General features: G+C 40.0%; 1 long non-coding RNA gene across 1 annotated transcript in view; it reads right to left on the reverse strand.

Moving 5' to 3' along the window:
- The window catches only part of LOC116098932, a 41,873-nt gene that overhangs the window by 12,586 nt on the left and 1,356 nt on the right, over positions 1 to 27,931 (reverse strand). The window contains exons 2-3 of the long non-coding RNA XR_004122005.1: positions 7,248 to 7,406; positions 5,119 to 5,178 (exon numbers count right to left, since the gene is read on the reverse strand). This is a non-coding gene — a long non-coding RNA (uncharacterized LOC116098932). The remainder of the gene's footprint in view (positions 1 to 5,118; positions 5,179 to 7,247; positions 7,407 to 27,931) is intronic.

A 27,931-nucleotide genomic window follows, 5' to 3' on the forward strand; every position in this document is an offset into this window, starting at 1 on the left:
AGAGAGAGAGAGAGAAAGAGAAAGAGAAGGAGAGAAGAGAGAGCAGGTATAAGGGCACTTCTCCCTGATGGTCTTGTTTAATCATCATGCCATTCCTCAGTGGGGCTCAGAAGGGTTAATAGAAGGGTCCAGCACCACACAAAGCCAAATTTCCAATTTAGCTGTACCTGCCTCCCTCACTATTTTATTTTAAGGGCAGTATAACCTATCTCCTATCCATGAACCACCCACTGTTCCTCCCAGATGAATACAAAAGGCGTTTAGTCATTTTCTGCCTAGAAGGAACTCTTCTCAGAATTCATTTACTTAAACACTTTAGCTGCTACTGTAGAACAGAAATGGCTATACTTGGCACGAGTGCTGAGTCCACTATGGCCTTGCTAGGGACAGAATGACATGGTTCCTGCCCCTGGGACAGGGCCAGCAGGGTAGGCCTCCGATGTGAGCCACAATGTCAGCTGCTGTGGGCAGCTTGTTTGTATAATTTCACATTCCTAGAGGAATTCCTCCCTGTTAAAGTTATTGACTCCATGGTAATCAGAGGCATCCTGAGTGCAGGAGGCAAAGGTGTGGCTCTGTCTCAGCAAAGCGGTGAATACTGGGACCTTCAGGATGGCCCTTAAGGCTGTGGGAAAGAGCCCTAAAACAATGAGTTTGAAAAGATGTAATTTCTCAATTATGCAAAAATATAGCGATGCAATATGAAATGTATTAGGAGCTTCACAGATCTAAAGGAACAGAGGCAGCCGCCCTAGGAGCCAGCAATCAGAAAGGTACTTAGGAAGGAGATAAGAGATTTAGGAAAGACAAGAAGCCATCCAGCTAAGTTTGTTTGTTTGTTTGTTTGTTCAGGCAGATTCCTGAATTGGGGTCAGCCTGGGACAGAGCTGATTTAGGTCCAGGTATGATGGATTGGTACTCTCAGGACTAGCACCCAGCCTGATTTACAAAGGCAGACAGATCTCTGAAGTCTTTTGCAATGTTAAAAAAGAAAAAGAAGAAAAAAATGTATTTACTGTCCTTTTCCTTAAGAGTCTAGAGGCTAAGGTCATGCAATGCTGATTCGTGGGATGGTCAAAAGGGAACCTGGAGTAAATAAGCAAATTGATAGTGTAAGGAGAAATTAAAGCTTTAAACCTGTGCTGACTAGGAAGAAAAGTTATGGGCCTAAGAATCCATCACAAACTGGCCACATAGGCCTGGGAAAGAGCAAACAAGTTGTTAGATATCATAAGAGCTGGCAGGTCAAGAAGACATAAAACTATAAACATAGAGGAAAACATGTCTAGGCAAACGAGGACATGTCCAAGGCCCAGGCCTGCAAAGACGTGCCTGGCAGACACTAAGTAATGGACCATCTGGTCTTCTCAGATATGGTTTAAGGTCAGATGCTCTGTTGACTCAGATTAACACCAACCTTAGGAATTTTCCACTCTGTTCTGCACGTAATAGTTAATATTTGAACTAGCCAATCATGTATGACCACACTGATCCCTTTGTTCCCTCAGACCTTTTTCCTATAAAAACCCCTAACTTTCAAGCCTCGTGGTCGGCTCCATTATCTCCTGCGTGAGATAACTGTGGTGCCGAACCAGGGCGTCCTGAAATTAAAATATACCTCTTGTAATTACATCAAGATGTGGTCTCTCGTGATTCCATGGGTGTACGTCCTCCCGAGATTTGAGTGGGGGTCTCCCCCAGGGGTCTTTCAATAGTAGGTAAAAAAAAAAAAACCAAACAAACAAAAACAAAAACAAAAAACACCTGGGATTTTGGTCTGCATGAAATGAGCTAGCAAAGAGTGGGAGCAGTTCATTTTTAGAAATTTTTTCTGGTGAGAGCTGAGCTGCTGGAGATCTCTAGAGAGAGAACACAGCTCTTCAAAGAATTTTTTCTAGCAGGATTTCTGATTTTAGTCAGATAATCCATGAGTTGACTTTGGTCAGAAAACCCATGAGATAGCCAGAGAGCTTCTAGAATTTTTGCTAGCAGAGAGAGCTGTCTCAACCAGAGAGTTGTACAGAATAGCAAGGAAAAGCTGTCTAGAGCAGAAGTGAACACAAAAGAACACAATTTGAAAAGCTGTCTCAGCTGACTATAAAGCCAAGAGCTATCTACAGAGACCTGACTAGGGAACCATTTTGAGCAGAACATAGGCCGTCAGCTTGACCCCATGATTTGACTCTGAGTAGTTTGTTTTCTCTCCTCCTAGACACCTCTTCTCTCAGAACCTGAACCAAGGCAAGGCTGGTCCTTGGTACAGGAGGGACTTTGGATGGAAACAAAGAAAGGGCAGATGGAACACACAGCCCCAGCTGGTAAATGTGTGAAAGGCAAGCAGTTTAGCAGTTGATCAAAACCTTTTCCTTTAACAACAAGCTTCCAGGAACAATAAGTGCAGGAGAACACTGTACAATTATGTGATTGGGGTTGGCAATAAAGATGGGCTATAGTTAGGAAATCAACAATACCCAGGTCTATAAATGTGTTGTTTGTTCTAGCATATGTGATCAGAACACTTATCAAGATTCAGAGGTAAATGAATAACTCTTATGTTTGTCAAGGTTGAGAAACACTGATTTATTGGTTAGGTTCTACATGGCCAAGTGATTATTGAAAGGAAGGCCTTTTTTCTTTGAGATAAACTGTCCATTTGATTGTGTGTGTAAGTTTTTGCCTAACAAAGCATCACACTAAAGGTTTGGAAGTAGCTCCTTGGCAGAATGTTTGTCTCTTACATGCAATAACTTGGGTTTAATCCCCAGAAAAGAAGCAATGGCATATTCCCCCAACTTCAAAACACCACATTGTATCCAATTAAGTATATATATGTATATATACTTAATATATTATTAATATTTATATACATACATGTATATAAATATGTACATAATTTGCTAATTAATAATAGAACAATAACCAGATGTGGTGGCTCACATCTGTAATCACCATACTTTAGAGGCCAAGGCAAAAGTATTCTTGAAAAAGTTTAGCCTGGACTACCCAGTGAAATTCAGTTAGAAAAAAGTCATTTGGATATGTGCAAATTTGGTTGTATACATGTACAGCTATTGTGAAACTATGTGCTATTTATGGTGCCCGTGTGGTTGTGAGTCAGCAGTAAGTGCTTCATTGATACTCTGTTTCTCATTTAACCTTCACCCAGATTCCAAGGGGAAGAAAGATAGTCCAATCCCCATTCCACAAGGAATGAACTGAAGCTTGGGACCATTAAGTGATGTTAGTCATTTAGTATCAGGCAACGTTTGACCCTGGATTTGTCTGGTTCCTAGACAGGTTTGTTTGTATTAGACATGAACATATGAATCTGTGTATGTGTGGTACATGGCTGATCTTGAACAGGTCCACCACCTGGAATTTGGAATGATGATGCCCTTCAGAGACGAAATGTTCAATTAGTCCTAGAACTTAATAGTATGCCATGGTGTTGAGGTCTCATGGTCCAGACACCACTCTAGAATGTCAAGTAAAAAAGCCAACCTTCTTCTACAAGCAGATTGATGAATTTCATACATGATTTATGTATGAACCTAATATATGGCTTAGTAAAACCAACTGGACAAAATAGTAGGTAATCAAGACTTCAGAAAGAACTTTTACCAGCCTCTGGGAGTAGAAATAATACAAAAGAGCATGGGAAATGTATACATAAGTATGAAGAAAACACAGGGTATTCCCAGCTAGTTTCTTTCTCTATGACAGTCAACAACAGTAACAATAATGATATAATAGCTTAGTTCTGATTGCTATAACCAGGCATAATAGACTGAATGCTAGACAGAGGGATGGATGAACAGATAGGAAAGAAGGAAGGAGGGAATGGAGGAAGGAAGGAAGGAAGGAAGGAAGGAAGGAAGGAAGAAAGGAAGGTAGAATAAAGGCTGGAAGTTCAAGATCAGAGTGCTAGCATGGTTAGGTTCAGGTGAGGGCTCTTTCATGATACAGATAGCTAACTTCTTAGGAAGTTAAAGAAAGAGGATGAAAAAGAGCTCTCTAGTGTATCTTTTACATCTTTTATAAAGTTGTTAGTCCCATTCACGAGGGCTCTACTCTTGTAACCTCCCCAAAGCCCCATCTGCTTATACTATAACTTGGGGTTAATATTTCAATACATGAATTTGAGGTGGTTACACACATTTAGTGCATTAGAGATAGCAAATGGTCTGATTGATCACCATCTGCAGATAAATGTGAGTATTTTATAACTATGAATAAATGCTTCAAAGATGAAGAAAAAATGGCTTAGAGAAGTCAGACAGCTGTCATAAGGTCATTAAGGACTACAAAGCTAAAAAAAAAAAGTATGCCGTTCTTTGTTTATATCATTGGCTGTATAGCCAGGATGTCCTTCCATGCTCCAAGAAGACATGTAGACAAACTAAGACATGGATAGAAAGTCAGAATTATCTGAGAGAGTCACTGGACAGGATCCTCAGAGAGGCGGGTCTTGTGTTTAGCTATGGTGGGGTTGGAGACCTATACTCAATGGGCTCCACTGTGTTTAAGATGTCTATGTTTTCTTTGTGCATGCCTCTTCATTTTCAATCTAGTTCTTATAGAAATTTCCACTTGCCTTGCTGTACAGAGGAAAACAGTGTTCGTTTGTGCATGCTTGAGCCAAAAGGGAATAATAATTTCTTTGTCAAGAATGAGAGGATGGGATGAAGTGGGGATGGAGGCAGGGCAGAGGTAGCAATGGAGATCAAAGTTAGAGATGCCTCTGTGGGCAGTCTGCACACCACACACAGTCCTGGGCTCTGTATTTCACAGATACGTTGGTGCATGGGGACAGACAATGAAGAGAAACAAACACACTGCCCTCTCTTGTCCCTAGGTGCCTTCTAGGAAACAGGCTGATGGAGCACATATGGGTTCTCTTGGGATGACTATTCAGGACTTTCCCACTGTTTGGTTCTTTGGATTCAAAGAAGCTAGCCTAATTTTGTTTGTTCTAATTTAATTATTTTGGCGTGGGGATATGGCTTTACCATGTATCTGTCACTAGCCTTGTGCTCTCTGTGTGGCTTAGTCTGGCCTGGGCCTTGTGCCCAAGTATGTACCATCATGTCTACTTTATAACATTAAAAAAAAAACTACCAATTTTCTTCTCCTTTTCCTTCATCCTGATGGGCCAAGCCTGTTTATCTTCCTTGTTGCCTAGTTAGAAAAAAAGAAGGAAAAAAAAAAGACCTCTTATATCCCTGTCTGCTCAAAAGTAATCTGACCAATTACACATAAAAGAAAAAACAAAACAAAGCCATACAACTATCTTTTGTTTGTGATTTAACCACTAAGTCTAAATAAAATGGTGCTGTCTTGTGGAGCCTGAACTCTTCCATTTGGGTTACCAGTGAGGTTAGGGCTGTGGTTGGTGTTAGTGTTTGGCATAGAGTTGGGCTTCGGGTGAAAGGTCAGGATGGCGCCTGACTTTCTGGCCTTGCTTTCTGCCACTGCTCCCACCTCTTGCCCTCCTGCTCAAACAGGCACAGGAGACACATCAGCAACTTCAGGGTAATGAGCCTCTTTTCCTCACAGACCCGTCGTATGCAACCAGTTTACTAATGGCCTCTTCATTGGGTTTAGTTTCAGTTGGAACAGGAAAAAGCAGGGAGATAAGGGCGTGACGAGAAACTCATAATCCTGCCACTTCATTCAGAATTCCTCTGCATGTAGGTTGGTGGTGGGAGGAGTGAAGAAGAAAATTGAGCTTTGCTTTCAGCACATTCAATAGCACACATCATAATGTTTTCTGGGGAATTCACACTGGGAAGTACAAAGATCTGTTTTCTTCTGTTTAAGCATCTTTCTCAGTTTGGGATTCTATCCATAATTTAGAGGTGACAGGAACTATTTTTACTCAGCCTTCAATGAGATATATTGAAGCAGCAGCAGAAGCATATGAATGTGCTTGTCTCAATTAATTTCTATTTGAGCCTGAAGTGAGATGGTAAATGACTGGCAGCCTCAGTCCACAATAGCTGTTTAAGTAGTGTTAGCCATTATTGTTCCAGTGTCTCTGATTTGAAACCCATAGAACCGGCAGGTTGTGAGAATAGTAACTCTATTTGTAAAGTATCACATTCCCTAAGGGAATTAGGAACAAAACTTTTGTGTATGTGTATGAGTGTGTGTGTTTGTGTGTGTGTGTGCATGTGTGTGCAGATGTGCTCATGTGTGGAGGTCAAAAGTCAGTGTTAGGTGTCTTCCTCAACTGGTTTCTACCTTACTTCCTTATTTTTTAAAGGGAGGATCTCTTCCTGAACCTGGAAGTTTCCAGTTTGGCTATACAATCCCCAGGGATCTTCCCGTCTTCATTTCCCCAGCTATATGATTACAGATATATATCACTGCACTCAGTTTTTCTCCCTTGAGACAGGTTTCTCTGTGTAGCCCTGGCTGTCCTGGAACTCTCTCTGTAGACAAGACTACCCTTGAACTCACAGAGATCTATGCGTCACCAACACCCAGCTGCCTCGTGTGGATGCTGGGGATCAAGAACTCAGGTCTTCATGCTAGCTTGAGAGTCTCTCCAGCCCCACCCCTGTTTCTGTTTTGTTTCGGTGAGTTAGGTCTCACATAAGAGAGGCTGGCCTTGAACTTGCTATGTAGCTGATGGTTACCTTGAACAGATCCTCTTTTGCCCATCTTTCAACCAGAAGTTTTTAGTTATGTTTCTGCAGTGGCATCTATAGTGTCAAATTGTGACCTAAATGAGTTTAGAGCCATGTGAGATGGCTCTAAATACCAATTAGTACTGAGTTTTGAACAAATTAATGCCAGTTTTTATTAATTATTAAGCAACAATTATTAAACAATAATTCAGTGTTGTTTAGACTAGAAAAACTATTGTAGGATTGTATTAAGAATATAAAAATCTTTGTCTTATGTTTGAAATACCAAGTCATTCCCCTATGACCTTCTTCACTGTTGGTTCCCATCAATGCCCCATTGATCTAGCCCATTCCAAAAGAAACTTGGCTTCATTTGATCCATTCATATTTTCCTGAGGTAGCCTACTACAGTGTTCTTTCTAAGTGCATCCATTGTTCACTCTGCCACTTTGGCAAGAGTCATTGGTATCTAAGAGACAAGGCCTTAGATGACCATAATTGCAGAGAGATTTACTAAAGCTCTTAATAGGCTTTTACACGCAACTCTGAAACACACCTAAATTATAACCAGAGAAGGTCAGGAACAAGTCTGAGTTCATTGGGAACTTTGCCCACCTCGAAGGGAGCAGCGTACACTCCTCAATCATTAGCCCCTCAGAAGTGGTTCACTCCAGCTACTGTCAGGTGATTATACATACTACAAGCATGCTTTGGCCAAGGTCCAGGTCAGCCAGGTTCCTTCTATTTTTGAATGGTTGCTTTTTTTCTCCTTTCCTTAAAAAAAAAAGTAGAATTAAAAACTATAAATTTAATCCATTGAGTCCTCAGATTGCTTACAATTATTATTTATTTTTACTACCAATTAGTTGACCCATTTAAAATAACAGTGTAGAAAGTGGCATGTTGTGCTAAAATATTTTAATATTAACTTATTAGAGCAGTAAGAGATATTTTTAGCATAATTTAAAACCTGCCCTAGGGTTTTAGAATTGGAGGAGAATGTTTATAACTTCTACAGGGTTGGTACAAACACAATCCCCAAGGAACAGAAGGGATGATAAGTTATTCAGAATAACATAGAGTGATATAGAACTGCAGGACCTTGTCTGTATTGATCCTCTTGTCTCTACTCCTGAATGACGGCATTCTAGACTTCATGCCACTGTGACTTGCTTTATGTCGTGCTGGGAATTGAATTTAAGAATTCTTCATGAAGGCAAGCATCTTACTAACTGAGCTACTGCCCTTGTCTCAAACTGTATCAAGGCGGTTTTGTTTTAATTTTTTTAAACATTATTGGCAACTTAACTTGAGGTCTATTGCATGCTAGGCAAGAACTCTATCCTGGAGCTATATCCTCAGTCCCTCCCTTATGTTTCTTTGAATATGTGGACTATTTTATGGTAAATTAAATATTGACATATCATTTCAATGAACAAACCTATGTTATACTTCAATAATGATGTGTTATTCTCACTCAGCCATTATCCCATGCATTTGCTCCTTGGGTCCTTCCATTTTTCTTGATTACTACTCCCATGCTCAGAATTTTAAAATTACTATGGGTCAAAAAAAGAGGCTTTTCTACACATGATTTCATTTTTAGCATTTTAGTGATGTTTAGAAGGAGCCAGAAAACCCTGTGGGAGCTCCTGGCCTTGCCCATGGCCCGCTGGAATTTCTGTCCTTTTGGTTGGTGTCTGTGTATCTCCTGTTAGCATCACCATTGAACCTTTAGCCTTACTACTATCATGCTATGCTTCCTTTCTCACAGATACTATTGAAAACAAAGAAATCATTATTACATGGGAGTGGAGTTTCCCAGAATCCAAGGCTCTTTTCTATAAAAAATTTATATGCAAAAAAGAGCCAGAGTCCACACTGGTCAGCCTTTACAAGATGTGGGAACATAATCATGGGTCTCTTTGGTTTTGTCTCAGAGCAAATGAGAAAACCTCCCTGCAGGCAAATGTTAAAACAAACATTTCCCAGTGCTTATTAACCACTGTCTGTACAAACTATAGGGCCAGAACAGCTTCTCTTATTAAAATTTTGTTTTCCTTTCAGATATCATTACAGCAATTGGGTGACATTCCAAGAGTATAGTTCAGGTGAGAAGGATCTTTGGAAGACAGGAAAGATATCACACGCCTGTAATACTAGTATTCAGGAGACTGAGGCCGGAGAATCTTGAGTCACAGGGTCGTCTGAGTCTTTGGTATTACACACATAATCTACATATGTGCTGTGTTTAATGCTTCTAATGTGACTGCTCACAGAATCTTGGATAAATGTGTGTATTCTTTTGAAGTAAAATATATCAAATTTGGAATTCTCTCAAAGAAATTCAAGATTTTTAAAATCTGTTTCTTCATAAAAGACAACAGGTATTGTTACTGGTACTGTTTAATCCCTGCTTTCGAGGCAGTCCTTGTAGAATCTGCAGTTTTAAGACCTCCAGGATCAGTTGTTTCCATGAACCATTCCAAAGAGCAGAGGGGAACTTCAGGAACAGATCAGGAAGTCTTGGTCTCTGAGGAACATCCAGAAGTCAATGTTGTGATGAACAGAGCAAGGAAGTCTAAGAGGAAGAGCTCAAGGGTACTAGCCCTTTGAGACTTTAATTTCACCAGGGAAGTTAGGACTCTGGTTTCCTTAATTATATGAGCAGAGGCATGCTCAAGTCTTCTGGGATTTTGCCCAGCTGGTTCCCAAAGACTTAATCTTTGGCTGTAAGAGACCGGAGTAAGTTCACAATAAATATCACAGAAGCAGTCCATAATTATGTTTTTCAAAGTATGGAATGGTTGTTAGGTCCTGAAGATGAGCAGCCAGTGTTTCTCTGTGGATAGATCATTTATGTTTCAAAGGCTTAGACAATCATATGCCCTAGACAATGGCTTTGAAAAGAGCTGATTCTGAAATAGAAGCATTTCTAGGACACTTTCATGATAGTATTGTCTGTGTAGTAATCTGAAAATTCATTTTTCAGTCTTTCAGACACAACTGGAATTGCAGCTAGCTACTTTATGCAAGGTGTTGGCATTTGACTTATAGACTGTATTAAAATGTATCATACCACAAGTCCCATATAGCTTTCTCTTTCTCTGTGGCTATACATGTAAACTCATTTACCAGCTTTCTCTCCACCACTAGATTACCTTAAAGCAAACCAAGACATTATATAATTTCTTACTTTTTAAAATGGTATTCTTCTACAGTTTCATGCATGATACCATGTAATTCCTTTCAAAGACATTCAGTGTACATTTCTAAATATCAGAACACATTTCTGTGATCTGCTACTACATTATCCGACTTTAAAAGTGATTGCAATATCTTTAAATTGGGACTGGAGAAATGGCTTAGAGGTTAAGAGTGCTTCTTTCTCTTCCAGAGGGTAAGGACTTGATTCTTAGCTCCTACATAGAAGCTCACAGATGCCAGGGCATCCTCTTCTGGCTTCTCCAGGCACACACATACAAGTGGCACAAATATGGATAAAAATAAATCCTAAAGAGGAGGGGTGAGGGGGGCCACTCCAGGACAGCTAGGGCTACAAAGTGAAACCCTGTCTCAAAATACCAAAAGGAAAAAAAGGAAGGAAGGAAGAAAGAAAAAAAAGAAAGAGAAAAAGAAATAAGGGGTGGTGGTGGCTCATCAATTAAGGGTAATGCTTACTCTTCAAGAAGACCTGGTTCAGTTCCCAACACCCACATGGCAGCTCACAACCATATGTACCTCCAGTTCTAGGGCTTCCAATGCCCTCTTCTGGATTGGGCAGACACCAGACCACAGATATGCAAGCAAGCAAAATGCCTATACACATAAAATAATAAAGCACTTTTAAAATTAAATCATTCAATATTCACTAGGGTTCAGTTTTCTTGGAGTAGCATACAGATAGTCTTCAGTGTCCCCAGGTTCTGCTTTCACAGATTCAGCCATCAGTGATTCAAAATATGGTGCTAGTAGGAAGAATAACAAACAGTACTCAAGACACATAGGTCAGGGATGACGGTACACACCTGAAATCCTTTGTGAGGTCTAGGCTTAAAAAGCAAACAAACAGAAGATGTACATGGGATGAAGAGATGGCTCAGTGGTTGAGAACATTTGTTGCTTTTCCAGAGGACCAGGCTTGGTTCCCAGCACCCACGTGGCAGCTTACAACCATCTACAACTCCAGATCCAGGGGACCTCATACCTCATATGACTTTCACAGACTACTGCACATATGTGGTACATGCACACACAGTTAGGTCCCCACATACATAAAATAAATATTGCATGCTGGCTCATGCCTGCAATTCTAATATTCAGAATATTAGAACTCATGAGAGGATTATGAGCTCAAGGCTGACTTGGGCTACATAGCAAGCCCTTGATTCAAAAAATACTGTTTTTTTGCCAGTTGGCTGGTGTTTTAGTTAGGGTTTTTATTTTTGTGATAAAATGCCATGACCAAAGGCAACTTAGGTCTGAAAGGGTTTAATTTATTTCAGCTTACATTCAGATTACAGTCAATCACTGTGGGAAATCAGGGCAGTAACTTAAGGAAGGAACCTGGAAGCAGGAACTGAAGTAGAAGGCCATGGAAAAACACTGGTAACTAGCTGGCTCTGCGTGGCTTGCTCAGCCTGTTTTCTTATACAACGGATTATCTCCTATCAAGTGCTGGTGCCACCTGCAATGCCCTGGGCTCATCCACATTAATCATTAATTAAGAAAATGTTCTGTAGACTTGCCTACAGGTTAATCCGACTGAGACATTTTCACAATTAAGATTCCCTCTTCCCAGATATGTCTAGGTTTTCATCAAGTTGACAAAACCAACAAGGAACTATTTATGGGTTTGCTTGTTTGTAGTGCTGGAGATGCAGTCCAGGGGCTTGCACATGCTTGACAAACACTCAGCCACCCTATACCTCAACCCTTGCTTTTTTTGAGGCAGGATCTTGCTGTATGGCCCAGGCTTACCTGGAGCTTTTGAGGTTTCAGGATGCACTACCACACCCTGCTACAGTAAGTGCTAGTATACTGTCATTTGTGATGTCAGGAAAATAGTAAGGATGATAGTGGGTTAAGAAGAGCAGAGCTAACAACAAGGCTTATGACCCCGTGAAGAAAAACAAAGGCAGAATCAGACTCAAGATACTTGTTCATGGGGCTGGAGAGATGGCTCAGTGGTTAAGAGTGCCGACTGCTCTTCCAAAGGTCATGAGTTCAAATTCCAGCAACCATGTGGTGGCTCACGACCATCCATAATGAGATCTGATGCCCTCTTCTGGTGTGTCTGAAGACAGCTACAGCGAGTGAGTGGAGCCAGAGCAAGAAGAAAAAGTGCCTGAAGACAGCTACAGTGTACTTACATATAACTAATAAATAAATCTTAAAAAAAATAGATATTTGTTCAACTAAGGAGAAGGCAAGCAGGTTCAATGCACAGATCTATGCTTGAGGGTACAGGCTTCCATGTCTATTGGGAATGTTGTCCTTGTGGGTCCAGCTCCAGGAAAAACAATGGAAGAGATGATAATTGCTGCACCCTTGAAATCCTTGAGTGCTCATCCCAAGATGCTTCTTAAAGTGCACTGATAGTAAAGAATACCAATCTTTGTATACTCGCAGGATACTTCCTGGTAAAACAGGAGACAGGCTCATGTTAGAGCATGGTCCAGGAACTGAGTTGTGTGGGAAGAATTCTGAGAACACTCTAACAAAACAAAGAGTCTGTGACCTCAGTTTCTTTGAAACACTGAATTGTTCTTAGAAAGTGTTTTTGTGTTCCTCCTAGGTGTAGAGGACTGGAGTTTCTAATTACTCATTATTGCTTGCTGTTGTTATTCAATTAGATGTTTAAATTATCCTTTATATCCCTCTTTGCAAAAAAAGAATTTTGTCCATGCAGCTTTGTCTCTGTGATTGTGTACAGCTTGAACTCATGATAGCTTTACTCATGTGACCTTTCTTAACTCTCACAGTATAAATTGATGCTCTGAATAAAGTTGGCTGCTATTGAATAAGACTTTAGTCTGCCTCATTTATCAGTTCCATTCTCCCAGGTTCCACCTCCTCTAGAGTGGTGACAGTTCAGAGAGATCAAGTGTGTGGTATGGTTTGAAAATGAATTTCAACCTGATTTGTCTAGGCTTCAAACTGTTTTTCACCTTCATTATAGTACACATAAGGTTGTTTGTTTGTTTGTTTGTTTTCGATTCTCAGCATTTTGTTCTGAGAGGTTCTTTCTTTGTACTACAAGCTGGCTTGGAAACCATTATGTAGCTCAAGCTGCCCTTGATCTTCTGATCCTCTTGCCTGAATTTCCTGTGTGCTAGAATTACACATATGTGCCACCATGCTTCGCTCACATAGTCATTGGTTATTGCCTGTTTCCCCATTCATCAGTGAATGACAGGACTTTTCTTATTTCACTTTCTCTGATACTCCTGGGTCTAGGAAAGTGGCTGGCACATAGAAGCAACTAGCCATCTTGTTAAAAGGAATGAATGTGCATGTCATACAGCCTTGAGAGTCTTAGGAATAGCTGTACAGATGGCACAATTCTCAATGACTCAGTGAGAAACTGTCCACTCCTTTCTACCTTCTCCAACTCCTTCTGGTCCACAGCTCTGAGATGGATTGGAATGTCATCATGGTTGGACATGATGAGACAGCCAAGGAGTAATTCCAAATGATCTCACTTTTCTCACCCCCTGCATTAGGATAATTAGGTCTGATAATTTCAGGTGCTGGTGGTAAGATGGATCAGCGGGAACTCTTACAAGCTGCTGGTGTTACTGTAAATTTGGCAATCACTGTTGTTGTTGTTTTTAAGAGTTACAGATGGATCTTTATTTAAAACTCTGACCTTCCAACTCAGCATTTTCCACTGACTATTAAGCTTCAGGCTTAATAGTCTTTGTGTAGGTGCTGCCTCTGTCAGGACCTTGGCAGTAGCCATTGCTATCTGTCTCCTTTGATGCCTTGTTTGTTTGTTTTTTCTTGTTTTGTTTGTTTGTGTGTGTGTGTGTGTGTGTGTGTGTGTGTGTGTGTGTCCTTGGCAGTCCTGATAGCATGCTCTCACTAAGTTTGCCTAACTTTCAGTTTCTCATTCCTCTTGGTCTTTGTATCAGTGAGAGCGGCTCCAGTGATAACCTGCTGGCATTTGGCTGTGTGTCAGGTTCTTTTCAATTTCTTCTGACTGCCCTTTTTAACGCTTTCTTCTGTAGAGGACAGTCCAGATGATCTGCCCAAGATTCCTTTTCCAAAGGAACTCAAATTCGCATTTTGCATCAAGAAACTGGGAAGCCTTCCTGCCAGTCCTGACATAGTGCCATCCCTGTCGAGGTAGACCTTGTACCAGCTAAAACACTATGGCGTGGGCTGCTGACTGGAGGAAAGGCAGTAAAGAGCAACCTGGTAATCATTTTAGAATAATTGGCATTGCCTTGTGACCCTGACTTGCTGAGGATTCTAAAATTCTATTATTTTATTCCTAGACTTTACCCTTGAGAAATCTGGCCCTGTTCTCCATGCATTTTTTACAATGGCACCATCCATAAAGGCAAAACCAAAACAATAAACCCCAAACCTGTAGAGGAATTTTAATCAAGCAACATGGATGCTTTAGCAAGGGATCACACCAAAAGACCTTTTAGGTCTGTGAGATTTGGCTGGAATCTTTAAACCCTCTGGCTGGAATGCAAGCATTCCCTTAGCATACCTTTAATCCCAAACAAGGTAGGTAAGTTTAAATTATAGAAGGAAGCAGCCATGTTTGAAAGTGAAGTCTAATTGAGGGGCAAAGTGACAAATCTGATGAGTCAGAGATAGGATCCACCCAACACTCAGGAGAACAGCAGGGGAAAGAGAGGCTCCTTAAGAGAACTGCACAGGAAAGGGTGGGTGCAAAGTCAGGAGGGGAGGGCAGTTCACTGAGTGAGGTTCAGTTGAGTTCAGGCAATGCAGTGGAATTCAGTTGAGTTTGCACAGTTCCACTGAATACAGTTGAGTTCAGCTGAGTTTGTACAGTTCAGTTCTTGGAGCTCAGAAACAGTTTTTTCAAGCAGAGCAATTCAGTCAGAAGCAGAGAGAACCCAATTTGAATCAGTCATCATGGAGAGGCATTTGAGCCAGGACAGCTGAGTTAAAGCAGCCAGCCAGAACTCAGAAAGAGCTAGAAAGGATGAGTTTATTTAGCAGTAAGCAGACAATTATATCTGGTCAATAAAATTTACTTTTTACATAAACCTATGGGTAGCTCCAGTGTAGCCAGACACTGAAGAATGTATTCACAAACTGTCCTGTCATCATGCACTGATACAGCAGTGGAGTGGATGTGTGATCTGAGGCTGTAAACAATGACACAGATGAACCTTGGTAAGATTCTGTTGGTTGAAAAAAAAAAGGAGATACAGAAAACTACATTAAATATGATATAACTTTTATAAAGCGTGGAACAATGGAAATTATACAATACAAAGTTTAACTAGATATACCTACATGTTAAAATTACTTTTAAAAAAGCTTAGATGCTAGACTTAATGGTCCCTGCCTATAATCCTAACACACAGCCAGAGGCAGGAGGAACTTCAATTCAAGAGTAGCCTGGGCTACAGAGGGAGACTTGATCTAAAAGAAAATCTATTAAGAGCTGGGTAGCCGAGCAGTGGTAGTGCACGCCTTTAGTCCCAGCACTTGGGAGGCAGAGGCAGGCAGATTTCTGAGTTTGAGAACAGCTGAGTCTACAGAGTGAGTTCCAGGACAGCCAGGGCTACACAGAGAAATCCTGTCTCGAAAAAACAAAAACAAAAACAAAACAAAAAAAGAGCTGGGTAGTTCAGTAGCAGAGTCTTTACTTAGCATGCACAAGGTCCTAGCTTGCATCCCTAATGTGTGGGGAAGGGGGAAGAGATGGGGGAGAAAGGATGGAGGTGAGGGGAGAAACAGAAACATAAAACCAAAAATTTTAAATGGCAGCTACTTCTGAAGACAAGTTAGACTAGTAGAAGTCTAAAATAGGTAGATGAAAGAAATTGATAATGTTTTAGTTCTTTTCAAGTTGCCTGTGCTTTTTATTATTATACTATTTCTAAAGTCAAATACAAATCATGTGGTTTCTTTTGTATGTGTCAAACTAGGGAGAGAAAGTGAGTTATCTAGCTCGGGACAGAGCTGTGTGTGAAGGTTTCATGTCTGCCATCCACAGAACTGTCTGGCAGGAGAACACTTTGACATCTGGAGGCTGTTGTTTATTGCATCATGGGTGCCAAGAGGAGAGCTGGTTCCCTAAGTGAGAGATGAAAACACTCGTTCAAAGTTGGGACTACCCAATATATACCCAGTAATTACACACAGAGAGTGGACACCACTCAGGAAAAGCATACTTTATTTGTATTTAAACATTGCATTATTGTTTGACAACATAGTCATCCCACCAAGACATACTGGGGATTCTAATGCATTCTTTTACAAACAATTTTCTGTATGCTCCTTGTACAGCACAAAGCTGCCAATGATCACACCTTAGGCTCACTTAGGCTTCTACACAGATGTGGAGACACATGTGCTCAGCTACACATGTAGAATTAAAGTGTCTGATCTTACTTGGCCTTCTGTGAGTAAAGTCACAAATCTCATCAATCTTTGTGGTCTATGGTTTCTGAAGTCCTGGCAGCCCTTGCCATCTGTAAATGGCTAAGTTCATTAATTCTAATTAAGTGTCAGAAATGAACATCGAAAACATACAGAGAGGCCTTTTCCTTAATGAGAAATATTACCAGCCTCTGATCTTAAGCTGCGTGCAAAACACAGTACTTGTGCTGGACTCTAAGGAGGAAGACTGCTTTGAAGAATACTAAAAGAGCTTTGAAAAGGAATTTTTTTATTTTAAGTAAGTTTTAGACCATAAAAATCTATGCTTACTCTCTTCACAAGGAAAAGGAAGACTTTGAAAATCATCTTGAAGATATTATTAATATTAATAACTTGATTATTTTGACAGTCTGGGTTTTGCTTTATGCTGCCAATTAAATGTTTTCATCATGAAAATTAGGTAATTGCTATCTCTCCATTTTACTTTCTCTAAATTAGCTAGTGTCAATAATTGATTCAGGCTACGATGGTAATTTTCTTGCAAATTAAAAAATAGTTTCTAATGAAACCATTACAAGCACTACCCCCTTCCTCCCTTTCCCTCCCACTACCCGCATCCCTGCCCCACGTGTGTATGCATGTATGTGTGAGTGTGTGTGCTAGCACATCCTGTTAGTCTAACTAACAGCTGTTAGTTTCTGTTTCTTCTTGATCTGTGGGTAGAAGCTGGGCCATAAAAGAAGGCCTACTTCTCACATATTCTGTTCTGTAAAAAACTACATTTGTTTCCAGCCAGTACAAAACAAAACAAATCACCAATCTGACAGCTACCCTTCAAACGTTCAGGAAGAAATATCTAGGCATCTGTAAAGACAAAGCAAGGATATGAAAACACTACTAGCTGTGCTCGGTGCACTTCTGTGATCCTGCACCAGGGATCCTGAGGGAGAAGGACTGAGTTTAAGCCTCATGAGCTGCATATCAAAATTCCATCTGAAAACTGAGACTGAATCAACCAAATATAAACAAACCGTATGAACACACACAAAAAAAATGATTATTGAGTCTGAGTGTACAGTATGCAGATTCTCACTGTACAATTATTATTCTGCTTTTCTTCATGTTTGAAATTGTTCATAATCAACTCCAGATAATTAGGGAAAAATCTTTATTAAAAAGACAGTAAGTGTTGCCAGACAGTGGCACACACATCTATAATTCCAACATTTGGGAGGAAGGCAGAAGTATGTGGATCTCTGAGTTCCAGGCCAGCCCAGTCTGTAGAGCAAGTTCCTAGATAGTCAGGGCTACACAGAGAAGCCCTGTCTTGAGAAGAAAAAAAAAAGACAGGAAATGGGTAACTCACAAACCTTAGGGACTTGAAATTCATACTGCTAGGCGTGGCTCATGAAGAACTAGTCACTTTGTCCCTAGTGACCACACAGCAGGTTCTGCTGACCCAACTGATGCTGCTGTGTCTCCCATTGAGGCCCAGTATCAGCTGCCAACGGGCTAAGTTTATACAGAGGACTGGAAGACCGTTTTATTGGTAAAGTGCTTGCCACACAAGCTTGAGGACCTGAATTTGAGCTCCAGCACCCCTCTAAAAACAGACATGGGGGCATGTGCTTGTAATCCTAGTGCAAAAGAAGCAGAGACTGGAAGACCCCTGGGACACACTGGACATCTATCATAGCTTAAAGGGTGATTGATCCCCAGGCTCTAGCAAAACACCCTGTCCCAGTAAACATGGTGGAGAGCTCCTGACCACTGGCACCCATACTCATGTGCATACATGTACATATATGAACCTACACATATGAACACACACATATATACAAATATTGGCTTTTCTTTTTTGGACAGGGTCTCAGGAGCTCAGGCTAGCCTCAAACTTTTAGTCTTCCTGCCTCTATTGATACCGTGTGTGCCTCTCTCTCCAGCAAAAGTACATGTGTGTTTTGTGTGTGGGGGTGTGTGTGTGTATAGACAGACAGATATAAATAGATATGGAAGTGATATATAGATTTTATACTAAAGCAATAACAATGGAAGTAGTTAACATTAACTAAAAATAGCTAAGTGCCAGATACCATTTTAAAATATAATTATATGTATCAACTCATTTAATGTGAACATAAGCCTTTGAGATAGCCACTAATGTTAATCTTCTCATTTGCTATGGGGGAACTGAAGTTCCAAAGGTTAAGTAACTATTTAAACTATCCAAACCATCCCCAGGTCTTAGATAGCCAGCCAGGTAATACCTACCTTCCCTAAACTGGCCTCTCTAATGTGCACTGTCCCATGGTTTTGTTTAATCACTCAGCAGTGCGATTCTCAGCTTTACTCTTCTCATGCTGTAACATGAGGGCATGTTACAGCTCAGCCATTCTCTTTAAACATTTTTAAATTTATCTTATATGTATGAATGTTTTTCTTTCATGTACATATATTAACCACATGCCTGGTGTACTTGGAGGCCATAATAATATGTCAGATCTTATATAAATGGAATTATAAATGGTGGTGAGCTACCATGTGGGTGCTAAGGACTGAATCCAGGTCCTTTGTAAGAGCAGTAAGTGCTCTTAACTGCTGAGCCATCTTTCCAGGCCCATAACCATTCTTTTATGGAACAACATTTGCTTATCTGATTTTTTATTATTAAAATGTTATTACATATTAAAAACAATACAGCCTCTTGAGCATTATTTTTTGCATGTTTAAAGTATTCTCAAGAGTCCTAAAAGTGCAATTTTTAGATCAAATGGTACATCTTAGATATCATGTATATTTCTAAATTGTCTTTTGAAAAATGTGTTAATTTACAGCCCATCTCACTGAGTATAAGTATTTCTGCCTGGTGTATTCATTTGAAAGATTATATCAATTGGGAATATGTTTATTTACTCAAGGTCTTCTAATACAGCTTTGGATGGCCTAGAACTCACTATATAGACCAGACCAAAATCAAACTTGTGATCCTCCTGCCTCTGCCTCTAGAAAACTAGGATTATAAGCTTGGACCATCATACCTAGGCTGGAAGAACATTTTGTAGTAATTACAATGTGTACTTCACTGAGTACTAGTGTAGCTCAGCAGCTACTCATGTACTTAGTGGTCATTCACACTCTACTCATGACTTAGTGGTCATTCACACTCTACTCATGACTTAGTGGTCATTCACACTCTACTCATGACTTAGTGGTCATTCACACTCTACTCATGACTTAGTGGTCATTCACACTCTACTCATGACTTAGTGGTCATTCACACTCTACTCATGACTTAGTGGTCATTCACACTCTACTCATAAACTTAGTGGTCATTCACACTCTACTCATGACTTAGTGGTCATTCACACTCTACTCATGACTTAGTGGTCATTCACACTCTACTCATAAACTTAGTGGTCATTCACAGTCTACTCATGTACTTAGTGGTCATTCACACTCTTCCTTCTATGAATTGGCTATTTCTATTTTTAACCCATTTTCCCATTTGTTTGTATTTTTCTTAATTAGAGGGCATGCCTTATAAAAAAGCCTTTTGCCCATTGCAAATGTTATTGATAGTTAATTTTATGTGAACCGAGAAGTAAGGGATTTTATAAGCATCGAAGGGCTGAGGACACAGCTTGGAGATACATGGCTTTCCTGGCATTTATTTACAAAAAATGGAAATATATCCTTCTCTCTGATGTGTGTGTGTGTGTGTGTGTGTATGTGTGTGTGTGTGTGTGTGTGTGTGTAAACACAATCTGGGATAATCTGATCAAGCTTGTTCACTAGCTGACAATGCTATACTAGTAGCAATTTCTTTTTTGGGACTGTGGCATAGTATCAGAAGATGTTCCCATTGGAGGAAGCTCCTGAAACAGGATTTGTAGGGTTGCTAAACTACCACAGACAAAATGATAGAACAACAGAAATCTCTCTCACGATTCTGGGGCTTCGAACTTCACAGCCCAGAAGTCCAAGGTCAAGATGCTGCCTCGGAGGAATGAGTAATGTTCTTAAAGCTGATCTAAAGGAGCCTCTCCTTCCCCTTTTCTCACTGCTAATGGTTACCAAACAACGCTTGCTGCTCCTGAATTTGTAGATATGCTATAACTTCTCTCTCTGTGGTAACATGGTTCATCTTTCATGTGTCTTTGGTCAAAGTTTCTTCTTTTTATGAGAACATAAGTCATTGGTTTGGCATTCGGCTTAATCTAGTATATCTAGCTCATCTCGACCCAATAGATCGGAAAGGACTTTATGTCCACATGAGGTCACATTAATAGGCACTTTGGATTAGAACTGGAGCACATCTCTTGGCGAGACACAACTCACAACACTGGGACTCTCTGTAACATTTTTCCCCTGCCTTCTGGAAGTCTATAATTTATTTCAAGATAATTTTTTCTTTAAAAAAAAAATCTAGCTAGAAAATAATTTTGCAATTGTTAGTTATGATCACTTTTTGGAAGCATTTCACATTTTATTTAACACACTTCAGTATATCTTGGCTTTTATTGAAATTTTGGCATATGAAATTCATAGTTAATTTTAAAATTAAAAATTTGGAGCAAAGGAGTGGCCCTCACTTCACAGAGACTAGCACTTAGTCTTTCAGAAAGAGCTTCAGGAGCAGTACGAAGGAGCGAAGAGATGGTAAAGGGTGGTTTTGAAACCAGAAGCTGAGAAACTAGATCAGGAATGTGTCCATTTGTTAAGATGAGTAGGATTGCTAGGCCTGAGGTGCAGCCTGTAATTACTTCTAGTAATTTGGAAGGCTGAGGCAGGAGAACTGAAACTTCACAGCCTGCCTGTGCTACACAGCTGTCAAGAAGGGACACATGTGAAGAACATGAGAGAGCAACACTTGCAGACTTGGTGGTTTACAGACACAGTACAGTAAAAAAGACTTCTAACTTCTTGGCTAGGGAAACTGAGTCTTTAGTGGTGCCATATCACTGAAGTGATAGACTGGTCATTCTTTACTGTCTCTTACCTCCATCCCCACTCCTCCAACCCTTCTCCATTCCTGATTCTCTGCTTTCTGCCCCAGGAACCTGACTAGGAAGGACTTAATCACGTTGCTTCTGGTTGCAGGTTGAATTTAGCCCATCGGTAGCATCAGCATGATATCATGGAAAGAGACCACACAGATTAGTCATCATTATGGTCACAGCTTCTATCACATGTGTGTCATAAGTTCATTGCCTTGTTCCTTTAGACTTCCCGTTACCTGTTCAGTGTTGTTAGAGAAGCTTAGGAGATTTCTTGAATTGTTTACTCACTAAACTTTCATCAGTGACTTCTTGAGAGTGCCTTGTTTCCAGCTAAGACCCCAGTCGGTGTAGAAAGTGAATATAGATAAAGGGAATTGTATGAGGCTGGATTTATAGCTCAGGAATAGAGTACTTGCCTAGCATACATGAGGCGCTAGGTTCAAGACCCAGTAACAAAGCAAAACTAAGGATATATTTTGAAGCTGCATGTGATGGCACACGTTTATAATTCCAATATTTGATGCAGACTGAGGCAGGAAGATTGCAAGTTTGTGACCAACTTGGGCTATATAGTGAGATTCTGACTCAGTAAACCAAAGCAAACACAAGCAAAGGACCTCCCCCTAAAACAAAAAGACTACAAAACAAGATATAATTACAACAATAAAAAAGGTGATGGATTTTAAGCCAGGCATAGGTGACTCATGCCTATACACCCAATACAGCTAAGACAGGAGAATTGAGAGACCAAGGCCAATTTGGACTACATAGCTAATCCCTGTATAATAATAAAAAACGGGGTGTAAGACATCTGTGTGGCATCTACAGGGTGATGCTTATATTGTAGTATTGTTGGGAGGGCAGCCTGGGCAGATATACAGATCTGTTAGTTAGCACAGATAAAATACTCTGTATCCAAAACAGTTGGGACCAGAAGACTGTCAGATTTTGAAATTAGTTTGACTTTGGGCTATTTATATGTATGCAATGAGATAACTTGTGGATGAGACCCAGACCTGAGATTTATTACTTCATAAACACTTTGTAGGTAATTTTGTTTAATGTTTTTGTTGCACTTGATTTTTAGCTGTAACTCATCACATTAGATCAGATATGATGTTTTCCATTTTTTTTTTTTTGGTATTATGCTGGCATTCAAAACTTTTAGATTTCAGATTATACAGTTCAGATTTTGAACTTTTAGATTAGGGGTGCCATAATGAAATATTATCATATTTGACAGTTAAATATAATAATCATAGACAATAGTTTAGAGCTAAAGGGATTTAAGACTAGACTTTGAACAAGAAGGGTATTTACAGGAGTGCAAGGACCCTGGGAGAGGTGAGAGACTTACAGCACAGCTGTATGACAGAGGACAGTAGGAAAATGTAGCCAGTATGGTGGGCATACACCTTTAATCCCAGCACTAGAAGGTAGAGGCAGGAGGGTGTCTGTGAGTTTGAGACCAGCCTGATCTACATGGCTGTTGCTGGAATTTCCAACCCTGATAAGCGTGAATAAAACACACACACAACAGTAGGATCAGTGATGATCTGTCATAGGACCTTTGGATATACTGGTAGATGAAAAATACATTATGCAGATGAAAAATGAAAAAAACCATGAAAAATGAAAACTTTAACGAGCATGTACCAGTATAAATGTATATATCAACAATCAATCCTCTAAATAAATGCACATGTTATGTGGGTACATTTGTGGCAGTGCAAGCACGTGATCTTCATACTCAGGAGGTGAGCTAGGAGGATCACAAATTTAAAGAGAATCTGGTAGTGTGACTGTGTCTCAGAAAAATAAAGAATAAGTAAAAACAAATAAATATACATTTTTAACATACTTCAACAATTCAATTTTTGTTTCCAAGAGCCAATTCCAGGGTTCAAAACTTTGAAGGATCACTCATTACTCTGACGGAGCAGGGGAGACTCAGGACGGTGAGTCAGGTTGTGTGAGTATCCACCTAGACATACTTTTTTCCCACACTGCCTCCTCAGAAAGATCATCAGAATCTGTGACAACACACATTCCTTCTCTACTTAGAAACCTCTTGTCTCTGGCTTCCTTTTCAAGCCATCTTCTATTTAGCTTAAATTTTTTTCTCATTTGGGGCTTTGAGATTTTGGAAAATGAAGCCAGAGAGGTTACCTTCTGTGTCCCATCCCCAAGCCATCAAGCATACTGCTTTATAAGGGCAAAGGTTGGAAAGGTTTGGAACGTTGCAAGCTATGGATAGAGAAAATAGCAGGGGGTGAGGTGGGGCAGGTTAATATATCAAGTATCATGCCACACAGCTTTCAATTTCTTTTTTCTGGTATGGGATATTACATTTAAGTCTTGTGCCAGCTAGACAACTGCTCTGATACTGAGCTATGTTCCAGGCCTTCTTTTTACCTTTTATTTTGAGAAAGATTTTATTAAATTGCTCAGGCTAGACTTGAAGTAACTCCATAGCTCAGGAAGGCTGAATTTGTCATCGTCTTGCTTCTGGCTTCTAAGTAGCTATGATTACAACCTGCATCCACTGGTCTATCTTTAGACTGGTTTATCTTTAAAGAAGATGAAATGGGACAGAAAGAAGAATTGAATGCAAGTTGGTAGGAGATATGGAGAGAAAGTAAACTCTCCTGCAGGGGAAGCACATGTGATCCTGAACCTACCCACCCTTCTCATTGATGATGCAGCTTCATGCTTGTCTTTGCGATCTATCAGTTGAATTTAGTTCTTCCTAGATGACTGCTAAGAGTCAGTTTCATTTGTTTCCCTGGATAAGACCTCCTGGTACCTGTTAGTGAGCCTAGGAAGGAAACTGAAAGGAAAGGGATGGTACAGATAAGGGAGGATTCAAGAAATGAAACTTTGGATGGGGACTATAGCTCAGCAGCAGAACTATTTCCTAGCAATGCTGAGGCCTTAGGTTCAATTCTCCAGCACTGTGAACTCTACCAGGCCCTGTGGCTTGCTCCTGCAATCCCAGCTTCTCAGGAGGCTGAGGCGGGAGGATTGCCTGGGCTACAGGGTGAATTCAAGACCAGCCTGGGAAATTTGCAGAGATCCTGTCTCAAAATAATCTGGGCCTGGTTGTGCACGCTTGTAATCCCAGCACCTTGGACAGAGAGGCAAGAAAATCATGAGATGAAGACCTACTTGAACTACATGGCAGCTTATAACCATCCCAGACTACCTAGTAAGATCCTGTCTTGGAAACATGAATTAATTAGCCGGGCCTGACAGTTCTCACTTTTAACTTTAGCTACTCCAGAAGCAAAATTGCAAAGTCTTGAGTTCTAGCTCTGCCTGAGTAACTTAGAAAGAAGACATGTCCCCATGTCCCCAGATAAAACAATAATCCAAAAATAAGAGCTGGGGTTGCTGTTCAGTGGTGGAACAGGGGTCTAGCATGTATAAGTCCCTGGGTTTGATCTTTACCACCACAAAAAATAACTAAATTAATTAATTTTTAGGAAGGATATTTCATCAACTCATAGCTTGTCTTAGAACCTGACATATCATGCTAATCAACTTTAAAATTTCACAATTTACTAAAAAAGATGTCATGTTCTAAACATGGTAAGTATATAGCACTGAGTAATTATTTCATATTTCCTTTGTCCTTGTGACATGTTTATAAATACAGCATCTTCTCATCTATTAGACCCAGTGTTGAGTGGTAATAAATCATCATTCATTGAATTCTACAATGTAAACTATATTATCAATGAACTTCTTATACCTATGCATCATAATTAACATCAAATAACAGTACAAAATTACAGTAGAGCAGAGGATTACAGGGCTACAATTCTGGCTGGTAATAACTAAATTAACTCATTAAGCTAGCTAGTGGAAGCTAAAGAAAGTGTTGTAACAGTTGGAGTCCAATCAGCAGAGAGAAAACACGCAGTGATTTGAACCAGGGAAAGGTTAATTGAAAATTTAACTGTGTCAGGCTCAGGCCAATATGAATAAAGGGAACTCAAAAGAAAGTAACGAGGAGCAAATACAACCTGCAAGCAGAGATGCCCAAGAAAGAGCATCTCTCAGGCTCTAGATCTACCCTTTACCGATGGAGTGCAGGGGACTCCAGAATAAATGAGCGAGGGGATATTTATCTCCTAGAAATTCCGCACAACTCAAAGGCTTTTCAGAAATCTGTCATCAAGAACTTCCTAGAACTCTGATACTAGGATCTGTGCAAGTTGTTCCAGGAGGAACCTCTTACTGGGGTGGGGGTCTTTAGTACAGAAAGCATAGCATTAGTGGGTGGGGTCAGTAAGAAGGAGGTGCAGGATGCATCAGCTGAAATCCTTGACTCAAGCACAGGACACTGGGAAAGCTGAGTGGCTGTGAGATTTGGACTTTGGAAAAGCCACGTATACTGCCAGAGTCTGTTTATTGAGTACACAGGAACCAGGAAGTAGAATCCTTTCCCCTGCAGCCTCTCCAGCACTTTCCACCTGACCTAGACATTTTAGCACTGCCAGCTGTCAAAGGAAAATTACTTTTAAAGTACCCAAGTACAAAGTGTGTGTGTAGGGGGCATTTAGTGACAGCGCCCCGCGCTGTCAGGGTACCAAGAATCGGGCATAGGCCTGGGTGATTTAACAAAAGACACAGACTTGGTCACAAGTCAAGGAAGAATGCCAATCTTTATTCCTCTCTGCTCTATTTATATTGAGCAGCATGGGGGGACAAAAAAAAAATACAAGGAGGAAACCCCCAACTGGGGCTGACTCATCGCTACCTGCAAATGGGCTGAACTGCAAAAGGCAGGATGTTTTTTTCTCTCAGGACATAACATCCTACCTTGAAGCAAACAAGTTCTGCAAAGAGACATCCAGGTAGGGGTCTGTATCCAACAATTTAGAACTGAGAGGAATTTCATTAGAATGTCAGCAGCCTATCACTAATTTCTTCCCTTCTCCTATTTTTTAGGCCCTTCAACAGTTTTTTTTTTTTTTTTTGAAGTGAATTAGGGATGGGTTGGATTCCTAGTACCCACATGGTGGCTCACAACCGTCTGAAACTAGTTTGTGGGGATCCAATGCCTTCTTTTGGCCTTCCTGAATACCAGGCACAGAAATCACTCATACCTATAAAATAAAAATAAATGAATAATTTTTTAAAAAGTGAGTTGCTGCAAATCTAAAGTTTTTGTTGAATTCACCATATTTCTGCCTCAGCACTCTATGCTAGGATTTCAGGTATGTGCCATCATGCTGGGCACTGGATTTATTTATTTATTTTATGTGTAGTTATTTATTTTGGGATAGTATCTGTAAGTGCCTTGAACTCATAATCATCCTGCATCAGCCTCCTGAGCAGCTGAGATTACAAAAATACATCTCTATTTGCAGTGTACACATATAGTTTTTTTATTTGCCTTTATTTTATTTGCTTTTATTTTATTTTATTTTTGTAACGGGGTCTCTCTATGAAGCCCTGTCTGCTCTAGAGCTTACTATGTGGATCAGCCCTGCCTATGCCTCCCAAGTGCTGGAATTAAGGGTGAGTGCTACTTTGCCAAGTTAGGCATATGTTTTAAAAAAGAAAACAAAAACTATAGTATAGGAAATCTTATGTACACTAAAGAAATCTATTGTTCTAAAAGTTAAAGACAATTCCTTTATTTGTGTTTTTCAACTGAATTTGTCAATTTGAATTTAATTTGAATTTTTTTGTATTTTGTATTTTTTTTTTGTCTGTTCTTCGGTTTTATGGTGCTGGTAATCAATCTTAGGTTCTTTCATATATTAGCCAAAGGCTTTGCCTCTAAGCCATTATATCCATAGGTTCATTAAATTTTCTTATTTCTTAATATTCAATCTATTAATCACTATGTTTATAATCCTTATATGATGTTTACACCTCTGTGAATGCCTTTTCTATAGCTTTTCAAATCCTGTTAATGTTTCAAATGCCTATACAGCTGTGAAATATGGACTCTCTGCCATATGGATTTCCACCTTGCCAGTACTGTGGATAACAGACCAGCACCACTCCTGACCAAGTTCTTATTTTGAGGTGTGTGTGGGGGGGGGCGGGGAAGCGAAGGGACAGAGGATGACAAGATGGCTTGGTGGGTAAAATCACTTATTGTGAAAGTCCGAGTACAGTTTAATTCCTGGAACACATAGAAAAATGGAAGGAGTAATCAGCTCCACAAAGTTGTCCTCTGACCTTCATGTACCACATGGTGTGGCTACACACACACACACACACACACACACACACACACCTACATGCACACACATGAGCGATGAAATGAAACCAAACCCAAACAACCCACAGCATAATGGTACACAACAGATCAGGACAACCGCTTGGAAACTCTTCAAGCTGGGTATGATGACACATGTCTTTAATCCCAGCACTATAAGATCAGCAGGCAGATCTTGAGGCCAGCCTGGTCTACAAAGCAAGTTTCAGGCCAGCCAAAGTTAACTGGTGAGACTCTGTTTCAAAATACCAAGACAATATAAAATTAATATCTAAATAAATTAATTTTAAAAATAAATTCTTCAAAGTTAAACTAGCCAAGAAATATTGTGGGCTGCTCAGTAAATTACTTCTTACTAGTTTTTAAATAGTGCTACAACCCCTTAGTCACTATTTGGAATTTCAAGAAGCATTGAAAATAAAATATTCTCTTAAATTTTGTGACAATGTGTCCTGACCTGA

Source organism: Mastomys coucha, unplaced genomic scaffold (genome assembly GCF_008632895.1).
Source record: "Mastomys coucha isolate ucsf_1 unplaced genomic scaffold, UCSF_Mcou_1 pScaffold20, whole genome shotgun sequence".
Lineage (NCBI taxonomy): Eukaryota > Metazoa > Chordata > Mammalia > Rodentia > Muridae > Mastomys > Mastomys coucha.